This window comes from Rattus norvegicus, chromosome 10 (genome assembly GCF_036323735.1).
Source record: "Rattus norvegicus strain BN/NHsdMcwi chromosome 10, GRCr8, whole genome shotgun sequence".
Taxonomy (NCBI): Eukaryota; Metazoa; Chordata; class Mammalia; order Rodentia; family Muridae; genus Rattus; species Rattus norvegicus.
Genome location: NC_086028.1, coordinates 81206924 through 81225413, shown reverse-complemented (window position 1 = coordinate 81225413; position 18490 = coordinate 81206924).

Genomic DNA, 18490 nt, shown 5'->3' with positions numbered 1-18490 from the left:
TGGCTCTGGGCTGTCCCATGGGCTGATTTGTTATTTCTCTCTTTTGCCTCATGCACGTCGGTTGTGTGTGGTGCAGGCTGAAGGCACAGACATTGTCTGCACCAGGGGCCTTTCCAGTATCATTCTCTCACATGGATGGTTTTTACTTTTGCAAAGCAGGGTGTGGCCGCCATTTTCTTTGGCAGAATTGAGCCCATTTCGTCCTATGACCTGGAATTGCCATCTTGCTCCTGTGTCCACTGCAAAGGTTCTCCGTGGTTATATTTAGATGTGGCTTCACTTCCAGTCTCTTTGGAGGGGCTAATTCAGACAGTATCCAAACACACCGTGGCAGTGCTTCAAACCACACCAAGGAGGATCCTCTGCTTCGATGGCACACATCAAAAGTAGCTCTTTCTCCATCCCTGCTCTGCCCGCAAACGGTGTCCCATGGGAAGGGCCACTCGCTCTTGCCGTGGCTAACTGCAAACCCCAGGGTAGGTACTTAGGGTGACCTAGAAAGAAGCTGGGGTACCAGGGGAGGGCTTGAGGTCTTTCTCTAAATATGTGAGCCTGACTGAGCTATTGGTCGCTCTTACTCTTTGCTTGATCTATTTTGGGGCGTGGGGGAGGGGGAGCAGAGTCTCAGAGAAGCCACTCTGGCCTCGAACTCTATGTAGCCAAGGGGGATCATAAACAATTTCCTTCCACCTCCCTGTGTTGGGATTGTAGGTGTGAGCGCTGCGTTCAGATTTACACAGTATAGAAGATTAAATCGAGGACTGAGAGGCTGGAGTGATGGCTTAGTGGTCAAAGGTGCTTGTTATTCTTACAGCTCTTCCAGAGGACCCGGGTTGGGTTCTCAGAATCCACGTAGTGATCCCCAACCGTCTGCAACTCCAGTTCCAGGGAATACCCTCTTCAGAACTCCAAGGGCACCAGGCATGTGCATGGCGTACAGACATCCACACAGGTAATACCTTCATACACATAAAATAGATATGAATACCTCCCCTCCTTTTGAGTTTTTCAAGACCAGCTTTCCCACTTTCTCCAGAATCGGGAGCTTGAAATGGACATGGCGGCACATGCCTTTAACCCAGCACTCAGGAGGCAGAGGCAGGCAGCCAGGGCTACATAGTGAGACTCTGTCTCAAAAAGACAAAGAAAGGAAAAAGAAAATTGAGGGCTTAGTGTGCATGCTTGACAAGCACTCTGTCAACCGAGCCATACCCTCACAGTCCCAGCCAGCAGAGAAATACCACCTCAGGGGGCCCAATGTGACAGGTCCCAGAGTGCCACTAGGCGTCTGATCCATGCCCACAGAGGAGAGAGAGGTGTGCTCAACTTCTAAGTTCTTTCTGGACGGTCATGTACCTCTATATGTGATGTGCAGTTGTAGTTTCTTTAAGTTCTGGCGAGCAAGGACTACTAAGTTAGGATGCTTGGGTTAAGCAAGGTTGGTTTGAGGGCTTAGAAATTCTAGGTCTTCCATGACCACCCCCTAGGCATGACAGCCCAGTCATGAAGTGTGACTGGGAATCACCACTGAATCTTCTTCATGACTGTCATTTTCTTTGAGACAGGGTCTTACTCTTGCAGCTTAGGCTAGCCCAGGACAGGAAGCCAATCCTCCCTCTTGGGCATCCTGAGTATTCACACCACAGGCAGAAGCCACCACTCCTGGCTTCATCATGGACTGTTGCGTTAAGAAAGAGATCTTCAAGATGACTTAGTTCCCTTGGAAATCTGAGGCAAGTGGAGTGTTGTTACAAGTTCCAGGTTAGCCTGATCTAAAGATTAAATGTCAGGCCTGTCTGGACAATATTGAGTGTTCATCTCAAAACACCAATATCCTCAGTCCCTGACAGCAGAGACCCCTCAGGGGGTCCAGAGTGACAGGTCCCAGAGTGTCCTTAGGTGTTTGATCTATGCCCATAGAGGAGCAAGAGAGAGGTGCGTTTGACTTCTAAATTCTTTCTGGATGGTCATGTACCTCTGTGACTACAATAACTTGCCTAGCCCAATTGGAGAGTCTCCTTAAGTGCTCATTTGCGTACCTACTGTCATGCTCTGGCTAGACTGAGAGACTGGAGATAACTTTCTTTCTCCAAGGAGCTCACAGGACTAGGGGACAGATGAGTTTGCCACTAGTTATGATAGGCTGGGTTAGGATTGTGAGAGTTAAACTGGCTGTGGTAGAACACACCTGGAATCCCAGCCCTTAGGAGGCAGAAGCAGGAGGATCAGGAGTTCGAAGCCAACTGGGACTACTGTCTCAAAACAGACAACTTGCACAAAGCTGTGACAATTATTATATTGAGTGTGGGGTGGCAGAGGAGGGGCCGTCTCTGCTTGGGAAAGAATCATCCAGTCCTTGAGCTGAGTGCAGAAGGATGAATTGTTGACCTAGAGAGGTGAGGTGGGATGCAGCATGAAAGCCCCAGTTTCCAGGCTGCTATTCCTTCAGCACCTGGTCTGTGCTGGCTAGATTTATGTCAGTTGGACACAAGCTAGAGTCACCACAGAGGAGGGAACCTCCATAAGATCGGGCTGCAGGGAAGCCTGTAAGGCATTCTCTTAATTAGCAATTGATGGGGGCAGGCACAGCCCATTGTGTGTAGTGCTACCCCTGGACTGGCAGTCATGGTTCTATAAGAAAGCAGGCCGAGCAAGCTGTAAGGAGCAAGCCAGTAAGCAGCATCCCTCATGGCCTCTGCATCAGCTCCTGCTTCCAGGTTCCTGCCCTGTGTGAGTTCCTGTCCTGACTTTTTTTTTTTTATGACGAACAGTGATATGGAAGTGTAAGCCTAATAAATCCTTTCTTTCCCCTTCCGCTTACTTTTTGGTCAGGGTGTTTTATTCCAGCCATAGAAACCCTACCAAGACATAGTCTTTTCCTCACACCTTGAGATGGCTTTCTGAGGATGCTAGGGTGGAGAGTCTTCAAAGGCACTGGTGGGACAATGCGAGTTCTTTCAGCCTTGGCACAGTCTGATGGAAGCCGTGCTGTTGGAGGTCTGGTTGCTCCATTTGTCCCAGTTGAGGAGAGGAGGGACGGCTTCCATCTAATTCTCCGTCTGTAGGCGCCAGAACTGTAGCCTGGCCAATCTGAACATTTGCTTCCTGACTGTGTGTGGCTCACTCATGGGCAGAGAAAGCACTTTCCAGACTTGTGGTTCCTGCCATCTGGCAGGGGGTGCTCAGAGGAAACCAGCGTCTTAGCACAAGGCAGTCCCCGCTTGGGAGAGAAGGTGTTGCATTCACCATGCAATTATGGGATGATGACTGGCACTAAAAAGGCGTTTGGAACCATTTCCTCTCATGTCGGTTCAGTCCCTGTGAGAGGGACAGGCGAGGGTTTTTTTTAATGTTCTCTGGAGAACAGAACAAGAGAGGTACCAACACGAAGGAGATATGACACATGTTGGGTGGCTTCCTGAGAAGTATAGCCTGGGCACTGGATGGTTTCCTGATAGATTAGCCTCAGCACTGGATAGCTTCCTGAGAGTATAGCCTCGGCACTGGATGGCTTCTCGAGGGGTGTAGCCTCTATGCTATCCTGAAGTCAGCACTTTGCACTACAAGCTACTGTGGTTTAAAAAGTATTGGCATCCAGGCCTGGTGACATGGCCTGTGATCCCAGCTACTGAGAAGTTGAGGCAGTAAGATCACAAGTCCAAGTATAGCCTGGGCTACTCGGTATTTTCAAAATAAGTAAAGGAGGGCTACGGATATGTAACATTTCCTAGTGTCCACAAGGCTCTAGGTTCAACTCCCAATGCCAAAAAATAAAAATAAAAATAAAAATAAAAATAAAAATAAAAATAAAGGGGTTGGGGATTTAGCTCAGTGGTAGAGCGCTTGCCTGGGCCCTAGTGAGGAAGCGCAAGGCCTTGGGTTCGGTCCCCAGCTCCGAAAAAAAGAACAACAAAAAAAATAATAATAAAAATAAAAATAAAAGTAAGAACTGTTGAGAAGTGGCCCCTGGGGACAGCCCTCATCATTTTAGGACACAGGCGTGAGGGTCACTCCTAGGCACACCAGAGCGTGTGGGAGACACTTGGGTGTTATGGATTCTGGACAGGCGGAAGGGCCATCTGTTGGAGGCAGAGCTGTGGCAGCAGAGGACACAGAAAATGCTGTAGATAGTTCTGCTGGACACCTCCCCTGATAAAGCCCTGAGACGGGCCAGTTAGTTTGACCAGTCAAATAGTGAGGAATGCTCCTCTGAGATACCGAAGAGAAGGAAAGATCCGAACGTAACTCATGGAGATTACTTCCTGCCTTCTTCAGCCCTGAGTCTGTAAAACTCAGATCAGCAAGCCACCGTATCCCTTGGCTGGTGGGCTGATTTCACAGTGCGGTTGTTCTGTGCACACTCGGGCCAGGTGAGTGGGGATTTATTAGTGCAGGCCAGCACCTAGATGAACAGTCAGTGAAGGTCCTGGGAGAACACCAACCGCAGGCCTGGAGTTGCCGACTTTTCCAGAGGAGGAATGTCGGCGGGCCAGGGTCAGTGATGTGGTTTAGCAAATAACACCCCAGACCATCTCAGACCACAAAACACTGCTCACCCTGGAAAGCTCCGGAATTAGAACTTCAAACATTAGCTAGTTACAAATTAGGAATCCTTTATTTACCTCGGTCTCCCACAGTGGGCCACGTCTTTCTGTGACGGTCGCCAAAACAAAGAGAGTGAACAGATTTAATGCAAGTTGCTATGATGGGACATGTTTGGGTTGGGTCTCTTCAGATTCACACCCGCCATCTTGGGTGAAAGAACAGGGGCCTTCTCAAAACTGCTGGCTTTTTCCATCTCTTTGTGATCCAAGTTCTTTTGACCCCAGCCCAGGTCAAGAAGAGAACTGGGGGACTTGAGCCCAGCAGACCAAAAGCTGAGGATTGGAAATGCCAACTATTCTTGTGAATCTGCAGAAAAGCTGTCTAAAACTGACAGAACAGCAGAACAACCTTGAGAGGCATGTGGGTCTGTGAGTTCAAGGCCAGCCTAGTCTGTATAGTGAGCTCTAGAACAGCCAGGACTACATAGAGAGACCCTGTCTCAAAAACAAAACAAAACAACCCCGAGTGTGTGTGTGTGTGTGTGTGTGTTTGTGTGTATGTGTGTGTGGTATGTGTGTAAGTGTGTGTGTATGGGTGTGTGTGTATGTGTGTGGTATGTGTGTATGTATGTGTGTGTATGTGTATGTCTCTGTGTGTGTGAATGTGTGTGTATGTCTGTGTGTGAATGTGTGTATGTGTGTGTATGTCTGTGTGTGTGTATATGTGTGTCTGTGTGTATTGTGTGTGTCTGTGTGTATTGTGTGTGTATGTGTGTGTTGTGTATGTATGTGTGTATGTGTATATGTGTATGTGCATGTGTATGTGCATGTGAATGTGTGTGTATGTATGTGTGTACGTGTGTGTACGTGTATGTCTGTCTGTGTGTGAATGTGTGTGTATGTGTGCATATATGTGTATGAGTGTGTTGTGTGTGTATGTGTGAGTGTGTGTGTCTGTGTGTGTGTGTTCATGTGTGTTGTAGGGGTAGGGGAGCGTGTGCCACAGTGCCTGGGGTGCCTGGGTTGACAACTTTGTGGAGTCACTTCATACCTTCTGACGTTACCAGTGTTCACCAGACTCCTGTGACAAGCCCTTTACTCACTGTGCTAACTCACCGGCCCTGTAATCACCTTTGTTCACATAAAAAATACCAACTCTGCTTCAGTGGGATAAAAAAAATTATTCGGAGCCAAATCTAAATGCCTATGGCACGGTGGCCTGGGATCATAGATTCCAATGAACTCAAACGGCAAGTTTCGCCATGCAAAGATGGCGCGAGCAATGATTTTCAAAATACTGCGTATAACTTCCTCAGAATATTGCGACATGTGCTGGAGAGTGCACCTTTAAAGCTACAGGAGTCAGACTCCTCGGAACAATGACCTCTGTCTAACTAATGGCATAGTCACGGGTGAGGAGAGAATTGGCCCTAGACGGAATAGGCCAGCGCACTGTCACTGAACTACATCCGTAGCCTGACATGAACTTTTTATAGTTCCCAGAAAGGAAACTCATGAGTGAATGTGTTTACAAAATGGACAGTAACTGGGTGTGGTGTGCGTGCCCATAAGCCAGCTCTGCCCGGCTTGAATTCCGAGGGAGATGGGAAGTACCCGGCTACAGCAAGTTCAAGGTCAGCCTGGGCTACTTAGTCCTGTCTCATAAAACAAGCAAGAGCCAGGTGGTGCTTGAGCTTGCCTTTAATCTCAGCACTCAGGAGCCGAGGCAGATGTGTATGTGTCTGAGGCCAGCCTGGTCTACAGAGTGAGTTCCAGGACAGCCAGGGCTGCACAGAGAAACCCTGTCTTCAAACAGCCCTCCACCCCCCCCCAAAAAAGGCAAAAAGCATTTGCCTAACATGTGCCAAGTCTTGAGCTTGAGTGTAGATGTCACTTCTTCAAAGAACTTCAGTTCCATATTAATATATGACAGGATGACAGGCTCCAAGCACAGGATGAGGACGACAGATGCCTTAACAGGGGCTTGGGGCTGGAGAGGTGGCTCAGGGGTTAAGAGCACTGACTGCTCTTCCAGAGGTGCTGAGTTCAATTCCCAGCAACCACATGGTGGCTCACAACCATCTGTAATGGGGTCCGGTGTCCTCTTCTGGTGTGTCTGAAGACAGCTACAGTGTACTCGTCATATATAAAAAAAATAAATAAAATTAAAACAAACAAGCAAACAACAACAACAAAAAAAACAAAAAAAACAGGGGTTTGGCATGGAGTACTGTTATTAGTAGATTGGCTATTGGCAGAAGAAATGTCTCTTGGTGAGTGGGAGCCCATGCAGTTGGCCTAGTCATAGTTTTATTTCCCACAACATAAGATTCCCATTCATGTACTGTCTTGGTTCTATTTCTCTTGCTAATAACACAGTGTCCAGAGCACGGGTAAGATACAAAGAAAAGATTATTCTGGGGGCTGGGGATTTAGCTCAGTGGTAGAGCGCTTACCTAGGAAGCGCAAGGCCCTGGGTTCGGTCCCCAGCTCCGAAAAAAAGAACCAAAAAAAAAAAGAAAAGATTATTCTCAGCCCATGGTTCTGGAGGCCTGGTGTTCAAGGGCAGTGTCTGGTCATATACTTCTTGACAGAGTCTCAAGACAGCACAGGTTAGCACATGAAAGGAGACGGAATATGTGTGTCTATTTCTTCTGGTCTCCCCACCCAACCACCCAAATAGGGTTTCTCTGTGTAGCCCTTGATGTCCTGGAACTCATTTTGTAGATCAGGCTGGTCTGAGGCTGGTCTCGAACTTGCAGAGATCTGCTTGCCTTTGCCTCCTGAGTATTGGGATTAAAGGTTTGTGCCACCACTGCCTGGCTCTTCCTCTTATAGAGTCAGCACTTCTCAACCCGTGTGTTTTGACCCATTTGGGGGTCACATAGCAGATACCCTGCATATCATATGTTTATGATTTATAACAGTAGCAAAATTAGTTATGAAGTAGCAATGAAGTAATTTTATGGCTGGGGATCACCACAGCATGAGGAACTGGATTAAGGGGTTGCAGCATTAGCAAGGTTAAGAACCACTGTCACAGAGCAAGCCATCAGTATTCAGTTATGGGGGCTCCACTCCCCAACCTTATTTAATCTTAACCTCTTCCCCAAGTCCTTACCTCTAAATACTACTCTCAGATTAAATCCCACCTTTCCCCCATTAATTCTTTTATTTATTTACTTTATATCTCAATTGCTGCCCCTCCCCCATACCTCCGACCCTTTCTCCTATGAGAGGGAGGAGGGCCCCTTGGGTGTCCCCCCACCCTGGCGAATCTGATCCCACTGAGGCCAAACAGGGCAACGCAGTTAGGGGAACGGGATCCATAGACAGACAATGGCTTTAGGGACAGCTCCTGCTCCAGTTGTTGGGGGACCCCCATGAAGAATGAGCTGCCCATCTACCAGGTATGTGTGCAGGGAGGGCAAATTGCACCTTTCTCATACCTCAGGGTGACTAATCTCCAATGTGAACTCCAGAGGGGGCAAACACTATCGAAATCACAGTGCACGCTGCCCGCAGTGAGCTGAAGAGTGACAGAGCTGGCTGAGGCCAGCGACCCAGCTATCCTACTTGGGTCGGCTGTGAGATCTCCCCGGCAGATGTTTAACACAGAGACCCTTGGATTTCACGCCCACGGGTCCGTCCGCAGCTCTCAGCCCTGCCCCCTTCCCTGGTAGTCCCATCTTTCAAGTCCTTGGCCACCACTCAAGCCATTTCCTCCTGGGCATTACTCTTAGATCCTCTTCCCTGTCCTTTTACCAGGAAGTCTTGGCTGTTCCAGGGGCCCCTGCCAAAGCCCCGCCTGCTGGGAGGACTGGCTATCACTGATGTTAACCAGAGGGCAACCCTGGGACTTTCCTGCAATTGACATTGTTCTTAGCTTATTTCTACTGAGCCAACCCCTCTGTGACCTAGGCTCCTGAAGGACAGTCACCTCACTATGTGGGCAGGGCCATGGTGGAGGATGACATAGTCTGGGCCTTAAGCCTGTACAGCCCATGCCTCTGGTGTCCTGTTTTTCTCTGGTTCAATCCTGGAAACACTCCTTCTCAAACCCGTAAAGTGCTGCTAGGCCCATGTGACTTCGTAGATTTGACAGACTTGAACTCGGGATGGGTAATTCTAGTTTCAGGAACACAAACATGGTCAGCTGTCCCCTTCCTACCAGAGACCGCCTCCCTCCGCCACAACCCCCACCCTTCTACAGCAGGGATTTAATCTAGGGCTTGGCATACGCACTACAGTGCTCTCTACCTCTGACCTACATGTCAGGCCTTCAGAAGCCATTCAGCAAAAAAATGCACGGTGATCTTAAATAGATGAAAGGGACCTGCTCCAGAATCCCACGTGCCTCCATTCCACTGGAGCGCTCCACAAACTGCACACAATTTCTCAAAGACATCACGTACTGTAGTTGTATACCAGTGGCTGCCTCCTGCTAGTGCTCACACTATGGCCGGGGCCTGCTTTCCTACTACTCTAGACACTGCCGGCAGCTCCCCAGGCTGTGAACGGAGCCAGTGCTACTGAAGATGGGAAGAAGCTTCCAGAACCCACAGGATCCCCTGGCACTGCCTCATCCAATTACAATATGAACTGCAAGCCTTAAAGCCCATGTAGATATTAGCTCAAAAACAAACGAACGAAACAAAATTGGGAGGTGGGGCTGGAGAGATGGCTCAGTGGTTAAGAGCGCTGGCTGCTCTTCCAGAGGCCTCAGTTTCAATTCCCAGCAACCACATGGTGGCTCACAGCTGTAAACCCCAACCCCAGGAGATCTGGTGCCCTCTCCTGGCTTCCCCCAGTACTGCATACACAGACTGCACATACATACTGCAGGCAAAACGCCCATCCACACACAATAAAATGAGCCCAAAGGAACAGCTGTAGGTAAATTTCTTCTCCACTTCTGAACTCACAAAGTTAAAGAAAAAAAGTTACAAGTCAGGCCTACAATCTCAGTTTCTTGGGACGATAAGACAAGATGGTTGAAAGTTCAAGACCTGCCCAGGTTGTTAGTAAATTTGAGGCTGTTCAGGGCAGTTTAGCAAGACTGTATCTCAAAAAAGTAGATGACACAGGGAGGGAGGAGGTATATCCCAGCCCAGTAGCATGGATGGGGTCTGAGACTTATTTTTCTAGAACTTAAAAAGGATTTAGTATGTCACCAAGAGCCACAATACACAACGGAGGGACAGGATAAGGTGAGCTATCATATTTGGTTCAACAAGGGAGAAATGCCCCAGTACGAGCCAGTTTCCCCAGGCCATAGGCCAACTCATCCTTTATCAACCTGCTTCCTGCCACATTTCGGGAAGCCTGGAATCTTCCATCTTGAACTCCATTTCACGTAGTTAAAGGCTCTGAATCCTGTGGGTATAAAGCTTTTTAAGAAGCCTGTGGGGAGTTGGGGGATTTAGCTCAGTGGTAGAGCGCTTGCCTAGGAAGCGCAAGGCCCTGGGTTCGGTCCCCAGCTCTGAAAAAAAAAGAACCAAAAAAAAAAAAAAAAAAGCCTGCGGATCAGCAAAGGTGTTCAGGGACTCATTTTATTCATCTCAATGTTTTGCAGATCTTCCCCAAATGATCCTTCCTGAGCCAGCAGGATATTACGAGCGCTGGGAAGCTGAGACAGGGAGATCAGGAGTTCAAGGCCAGCCCAGGCTACTCTGAGACAGGATTTCCTCTGGCTGACCTGGAACTCACTCTGTAGACCAGGCTGGCCTTGAACTCAGAGATCTACCCTGCCTCTCCCTCCCATACTGGGATTAAAGGTATATGCCATCTTGGCAGATTCTGTCTTCAAAAAAGAAACAAAAACAAGTGTGGTGTGGTGGTGTGACACCATTAGTCCCAGCACTTGGGGGCAGGGGCAGGAAGAGCTCTGTGAGTTCTAGGCCAGCCTGATTTTACATAGCAAGTTTCAAGCTCCAGGAGAGCCAGAGACCCTGGTGGTTTCTGTTGTTGGTTTTGTTTTGTCGTTGTTTTAATTTTGATGAGGTTCTCTGAGTAGCCTTGGCTATCCTGGAACTCTCTGTAGACCAGGCCTGCCTCTGCCTCCTGACTGCAGTGACCTGTGCTTCCACCCTGCAAACCTATCTTGAAAAACAAGGCCAAGGCCGCGTGCGCTTCTTAGAGTCCCCTAAGTCTCTGACAGGCATAAGAACCTCAGCACAGGATGGATTCATGGGCCAAGTCCTAACCCTGGCACTTAGCCTGATTAGGACATGGGTTTCCCAGAAGTTGTTAGCCGAGATGAAGCCGAGGACTGTGGCTGAGGGACAAGAGCAGATGCTCAGGAGAGGCGAAGCCTGGTTGCATCCACACTTGATCTCAGCCAAAAGGTGTGTCGCCTCCTGAGGGCAAGCGATGCCCGGTTGCATCCAAAATGCTACTAAAATGAATACGTGAAAGAAAGCAGGGACACACCTATAATCCTCTCCCTGGTAAACTGAGACAGGAGGATTATGAGTTCAAGACAAAGCCAGGTGTTGCGGTCTACACATTTAAGCCCAGCACTCAGGAGGTAGAGGCAGGCAGATCCCTGAGTTCCAGGACAGACAGGGTTACTCAGGGAAACTCTGTCTCATAAAAAGGTTAAGACAGCCTGGGTTCCACAGTGGAGACTCAAATCAAAACAAGCAAACCAATGAACTCAAAAGAGAACAGGAATAGGTGGGCTTTTGATCTATTATGACGGGGCAGTTTGGGTACAGACACGTGCATAAGGAAACGCCTCCTGAGGGCAAGGATCAGGTAGACATTTCTGCAAGCCACGCAGTATTAAAGGCTGCCAGCAGACTGCCAGAAAGGAGTATCAGGGAACATGTTCTCACAGAGCACAGATAAGCACAGTATCCTGGCAGTCACCAGAACCATGAGGCGACTGGTCCAGACTGGCCTCAGACTCAGCATGTCACCAAGAATCACCTTGAAATCTGAATCCTCTTGCCTTCGCCTTTAGTAATTTTGTAATTTAATTTTAATTTCCTGAGTGTGAGGATGGACTTAGAGCCCCCATACACATTGAGTCAGCACATGCTTAAGCTGTAGCCCCACTTTTAGCTCTAGACACAGGGTTTTATTAAGCTGCTCAGACTGGCCTTGAACTTGCTGCCTTCCTGCACCAACCTCTCCAGAGTCGACTGCAGGCATAAGCCACTTGCGCATGCTCAGGATCCCTGAGCTTTAGGGCCGTGGTGGCACACACTGCGGGCACTTAGGGAGGGGGAGGCAGGCAGAACTCTGAGTTCAAGGTCAGCCTGGTCCGTCTACATACCAAGTTCCAGGCCAGTCAGAGTTAGATGGTAAGACTCAAACAAACAAACAAACAAACAAACAAACAAACAAACAAACCATTGATTACAGGTAGGCTAGGTTGTTTCTCAGATTAAGTCCTGACCTCTTTTGGACTTTGTAACAGTCATTCATTCATTCATTCATTCATTCATTCATTCATTCATTCATTTATAGACTTATTCATTTTATGTGTGTAAATGTTTCCCTGGATGTATTTATGTATGCGTACCATGTGTGTGCCTGGTGCCTCAGGAAAACAGAAGATGGAGATCCCCTGGGTCTGGAGTTAGAGATGTTTGTGAGCCACCATGTTGGTGCTGGGAACTGAGCTCAGGTCTTCCGCAAGGGCAACAAGTAACTCTAAGCTGTTCTGTTCTCTTTAGTGATAAGGTCTCTTCCTGTGGCCCTGGGTCTCATAGGCCAGGCTGCCTTTGAATTCTCAAAGATCTACCCGCCTCTGCTTTTCAAAGTGCTGGGATTAAAGGTCCTCCCCATCGTGTCCAAGCGGTTGTTTTAATTACACTTTATTTTGTGTAAGTTCATGTGTTGTGTGTGCATGTGTGCATGTGTGTGTGTGTGTGTACGTGTGCGCGCACGTGTGTGTGTGTACTCACTTGTGCCATGGGAATGCCAAGCCACTATGGTGCAACTATGGCAGTCAGAGGACCAGCTGCAGGAGCCATTTGTCCCCTTCCCTAGGTGGATCCTATGAATTGTCCTCAGACTTGGTGGGAGGTGCTTCACCGAGCCACGTCACAGGCCCCTGCAACAAACAACACGGTTTTATGTAGCCAGGCTCAGTTTGAAGATCCCAATCCCTCTGCCTCTGCGTACCAAGTGCAGGGACTACAGGCAGAAGTCATGGAAACATGAGGGTTCTTTGGAAAATCAGTTGTGTTGGACGGTGTTTTGCATGGGCAAACAGGGGAAGGAGGGTTTCCCTTAAGTGACACCGGTGAAAGGCTAAGGCAGACGCATGAAGGAACGTTTCACTGAAGCAGACGCAGGAGAGAGGATGTTCTGCTAAAATAGACATGTGAAAGGACACGTGTCTTTGCTAACAACACATATATCTTGGCCTGCCTTACATTGAATAGTTGAGCTCAATTCGTCGGGACTCTGAGGACTCGTGGTGAGGCGAGGCCCATGCTGAGGCAAAACACGTGGCTATAAACAGGACTCGGCTGAGTGACACACACAGAGCTTGGCTTGCTGGTACAGCTAGCTGTGCAACGCTTGTTGGTCTTCACTGTTCTTCACTTCCCTGAGAGAACACAGCTGAGAACATCCCTCTGGGTCCCTCCTGCTGAGGCTGAGGCCTGGCTGTCTCTGCTAGATCCTCTCGCCACTGTTGCTAACCCGACTCTACCGAACTGGACTGCTGGTGTATCCGCGAGGTGCTTGTGAGTAGATCGAGCTGCCGCTGCCTGCTAACCTGGGAACTGAACTGTAGGTCTCCAGACAACAGACAGGAGTTGCTCCAAAGAACCTTTCTGAACAGGTCCACCCCAAATCCTTTCTTTCCCACTACCTCTGGTGAGTGATAGGCTACAAGGGAGGTTTAAGAGTTTAAGAACCATCATTTAAAAATAAGGTTTAAAAATATTAAGGTTACAAGTCACCACTCTGAGCTTGCTTTTTTTTTAAAGAAATTGTGGGCGGGGGGCGGGGAGACCCGCTGGCTGTGGAGCTTGAATTCAGGTCCTCAGGCTTCCAAGGCAAGCGCCTTGCCCACTGAGCCATCTTGCCTCTTCCCCTTGATTTTTGTTGAACAGTTCTTTCCTGATGCATTCCTTTCCTTTTTTCTCAAGTGTTACCGTGAGTAGCAAAAAAAAAAAAAAAAAAAAAAAAAAAAAAAAAAAAAGGGGGCTGGGGATTTAGCTCAGTGGTAGAGCGCTTACCTAGGAAGCGCAAGGCCCCCAGCTCCGAAAAAAAGAACCAAAAAAAAAAGCAGCCAGGCTTGGCCCTGGAAATCATTTTAGCGTTTGCAAACCCTGCTTTGCATAGAATGACCCCACACAGTCCTACCAAGCTGGTCACCAACACCGCCGGTGTCCAGATGCTTCTACCAATGCTTCTTCCTCAAGATTCAAGATTTCTACTGGGCGTGGCCTATCACCCAGTACTTGGGAGACACAGGCAGGATTGGTGTGAGTTCAAGGATAACCTGGTCTACACAGGGTATTCCCAGGTTAGCCAAGGTGGCACTGTGACACTCTCTCAAAAGGAAACCAACTAATGAGGGTGTTGTCTCTAAGGCAATTTAAGATTTTTTTATTTTTTATTTTTTGGGTTCTGAGCCGAGCCTTTAACAGCTGAGCCTCCCTCCAGCCTGCAATCTAAGATTTTTATAACAGCCAGAGTAGTTGGAATTTTCACTTGGACTACCAGTGTTACTAGCTTGTACGCTATGCAATTTTATTTTATTTTCTTTTCTTTCTTTCTTTTTTTTTTTTTTTTTTGAGACAGGGTCTCACTATGTAGCCCTGGCTAGCCTGGACTTTCTTATGTGGACAAGGCTAGTCTTGAACACCCCTGCCTCTGCTTCCTGAGTGCCACCATATCCAGGGCAGCTTCTGTTGATCAAGGCAATCCTTCAAAAAAGAAAAAAACAAACAATAATAATGTTTTAAAATCAAGCTTCACAAAGTCCTTCCAACCCCTCTCGCCTGCCCACTTCCAGAGCTGTGGCTGTCGGTGTGTATCGTCCCACCGTCGCCACTTACATTCTGGCTTTCTGCTGGATAACAAGTAGCAGTTTTGGGTTTTTTGGTTTTTTGTTTGTTTTTGTTTTGTTTTTAGAGAAAGGGGGTTTCACTATGTAGCTCTGGCTGTCCTGGAACTCACTATGTAGACCACTGCTTGTCAACCTGAGAGCCCTTTGGGGTTCGAACGACCCTTTCACAGGGGTCACATCCTACATAACAGACATTTGCATTATGTTTCCTAACAGTAGCAAAGTTACAGTTATGAAACAGCAAGGACAAAATCTTGTGATTGGGGGTCGCCACACCATGAGGAATCGCACTAAAGAAAGGGTCGCAACATTAGAAAGGTTGAGAACCACTGCTGTAGACCGCGCAGGCCTATGACAGACATCTACCTGCCTCTGTCTCCTAAGAACTGGGATTAAAGACTTTTACAAGGCTCAAATAGAGTGCCTTTAAGCAACTCAGAACCCTGTGACTTTATATTTATTCCTCAATTCTCTGCCCCTATGGGTAACAAAACACCCACAGCCTCTCTCCTTCCTCTAGTTCCCCATCTGTGCTCACCAGGAGCCCCCACACAGAACTTCCCTGGCTGGCCCCGGGACCTGCATCCAGGGCACTGCTCTGCTGAACACTGCCCTACTTTATCCATGCTCCGTGGCTCCACCATCAGGGTGGAGGCCGTATTACTGGTTGGCTAGCCAGTCCCACGCAAGAGCTGCCTTCCTCCAAACACATCAGATGTTCTGGGCACTGACACCAGCAGCCAAAGCCAAGAGCTGGTAAGAGAAGGAAGTAGGTCATGTCAGAGGTCATGTTGGATACAGGGTCTGGCTGTGATGCAGTCACAACAAAGTTTGCAGATGATGTCACAGGAGTTCAGTAAAGGGTAACTCTTGATTCCATCCCATCCAAAGCAACAGGTCTGTCTGGTTTGTATTCCAGCCGGAGGTGGGCCTCCCCTAGGGAGAGGGGGAGATGCTGAGAGAACAGGACTGAGTGACTGACCCCCTTCATCTTGGAGTGGAAAATCTGGGCACAAGCCACAGAGCTACTGCCATGTTTTCTGACCCTCTTGGTAGTCTATAACGGTACTTTTAATTTTTTTTAAAGATTTTATTTATTTCATATAAGTGAGTACCCTGTCACTCTCTTCAGACACACCAGAAGAGGGCGTCCATTACAGATGGTTGTGAGTCACCATGTGGTTGCTGGGAATTGAACTCGGACCTTTGGAAGAGCAGTCAGTGCTCTTAACCACTGAGCCATCTCTCCAGTCCTTAATTTTTTATTATTTATTTATTCTGTGTGTGTGTGTGTGTGTGTGTGTGTGTGTGTGTGTGTGTGTGTGTGTGTGTGTAGTATGCCACAGTGCATGTGTGGAAAGTCAGGTCAACTTTTGAAGTCAGTTCTCCCCTTCCTCCATCCAGGTCCCAGAGATCAGACTCAATAGAGAAACAGATCGCCCTATGTAATACAAGCTGAAATTCACGATCCTCCTCAGTGTTGGGTTTACAAGTTGTGCACCACTGTGTCTGGCTGTCATAATTACAGGGTTGCATGTAGCCAAGGTTAGCCCCAAACTTGCTATCTAGTCAAGGATGAGCTTGAACTCCTGATTCTCGTGCCCCCACTTCCCAAGTTCTAGCATTACTGGCCTGTGCCAGTCACCGTATCTGATATAAGTAATCCTGGGGGTTGAACCCCAGACTTGGTGCATGCATACATCCCTAGTCCTTGCAAATCACACTTTATCACCCAGAACCAGGCCTGTAACCCCAGCTTCTTGGGAGGCTGAGGCAGTATGATTTAAAGTTAAAGGTTTGCATGGACTACAGAGGGAGTTCAAAGCCAACACGGGCAACGTCTTAAGACTCTGTCTCAAAATGAAGAACAAGAAAGGCTATAGCTCAACGAGTGCTTGCCCAGCGTGCATGAGGCTCTTGATTTTCAGTGCCACTCAAATCCAAAACAAAAAACAAAACTGCCCCACCACCACCACCACACCTACCCCAACACCACCCCCCACACCCAGTAGTGGCTAAAAAACACATTACCTCAGTTTCTGTTGTTAGGAGTCTGGTTCCTGGGCTTCCGTGAGACTGTTATCACATGCCCAGCCTAGACTCTCAAGGCTCTGCCCTGACTGGAGAGCCCTCTTCTAACCTCGAGAGTGCATCTCCTGGCAAGCCGTAGCAGATTGCTTCCAAGTTCACTCCCGTGGTTGTTGACCAGCTTCTGGCATTCTTCATAGCTGCCCAAGTGCCCTCGTGACTCAGCAGCTGGTGACTGAAGATCAAGGCCGCATCCTGAAGTGGTTGTGTTTTTGAAATAGTGTTTCATAGAGGCCAGGCTGGTCAGAACTTTCTAGACAGCCCAAGGATGCTTTTGAATTTCTCATTTTCCTGGCTCCACTTTCTGAGGGCTGTGATCACAGCTAAATTTCTAGGGTTCTGTATGATTTCACCTTGCCTGTCACATCTGTCATACTTCACTTACCAGGAGGAAGTCACTGAATCCAAGCCACATAAAGGAGGGCATCACTTACGGGTACAAGTACACCAGGAAGTGGGCTCGTCGTTGGGAGTTAACTGTCACAAAACTGATCTGGCAAGCACTGAGCTGAGCCTTTTACCTGCAGGACTTCACTTAACCCTCATGCTGACCTATGGCAGTGGTATCAACACTACTTGAAAACATGGGGACAAGCGCCAAGTGGCTAAACTGCTTGCTCACACCCATGGACTATGATTCAGCGGGTCTCAACCTGTGAGTCACATGTCAGATATTCTACATATCAAGTGTTTCATTATGATTAATAACAGTAGCAAAATTACAGTTATGAAGTAGCAACAAATTGATCTTGTGACTGGGTGGAGGGTCACCACAACATGAATGGTATTAAGGGGTGGCAGTGTTAAGAAGACAGAGTCAGGCTGGAGAGATGGCTCAGTGGTTAGGGGCACTGACTGCTCTTCCAGAGGTCTTGAGTTCAAATCCCAGCAACCACATGGTGGCTCACAACCATCTGTAACGGGATCCAATGCCTTCTTTTGGTGTGTCCAAAGACAGCTACAGTGTATTTATACATACATAAAATAAATTAAAAAAAAAAAAAAAAGACAGAGTCACTGAACTGTGTGGTGGAGGGGAGATGTACCCTGTGCTCAACTTTGAACAAGCTCACGTGTTTCTGCTTCCTTTGCTGTAAGAGTTCCTTCCCCGGTATCTGGAGAAAAATCAAGGTTGTGCAGATTGAGTGGAGCTGAACTGGTGACAGTCAGAGGGCTGGAAACCCCAAAGTTCCTGAATGCAGAATTCAGGAACAGGGCTGGGAACATGGGACGCATGCCTGAAGGGAAACCTGAAATGGTTGTATGGGTGAAATTCTCCCTCTGTCTTTGAGAACAGAACAGAGGAGGCAGGGATCTAGAAACAAATGTCAGTGCTGACAATTGCACTCTAAAGTATTACACTTCACCGGGCTCACCTAACATCCCAGGGCTCAGGAGGCAGAGGCAGGCACATCTCTGAGTTCAAGGCCAGTCTGGTCTACTACAGAAAAAGTCCAGGCTGGCTAGGGCTACATAAACAACAAAAAGTACTACACTTCTTGTACAGGGGTCTATGCAAAGGTATCAAGTCCTAGTAACTATTAAGCCAAAATCTGTGGGCCGTTACAACATACACATTTACAACAGGCTGTCCCAAATCTTACTGGCCTGAAACAGTATTTGATCTCTCAGATTCTGAAAGTGGACTGTGTGGTTATTTTGCTTGTCTCACTGGGGCTCTAAGCATGACATTAGCTGTTGGTCAGCGGAACTGGTGTATATCTGGAACTTGGAAGGGAAGCTGGGAACTCTGTCTATAGACTTCCGATCCTTTAGTGGTGTAGCCTGAGTTTTTGTTCTGTTAAGTCTAGGCTGTTCT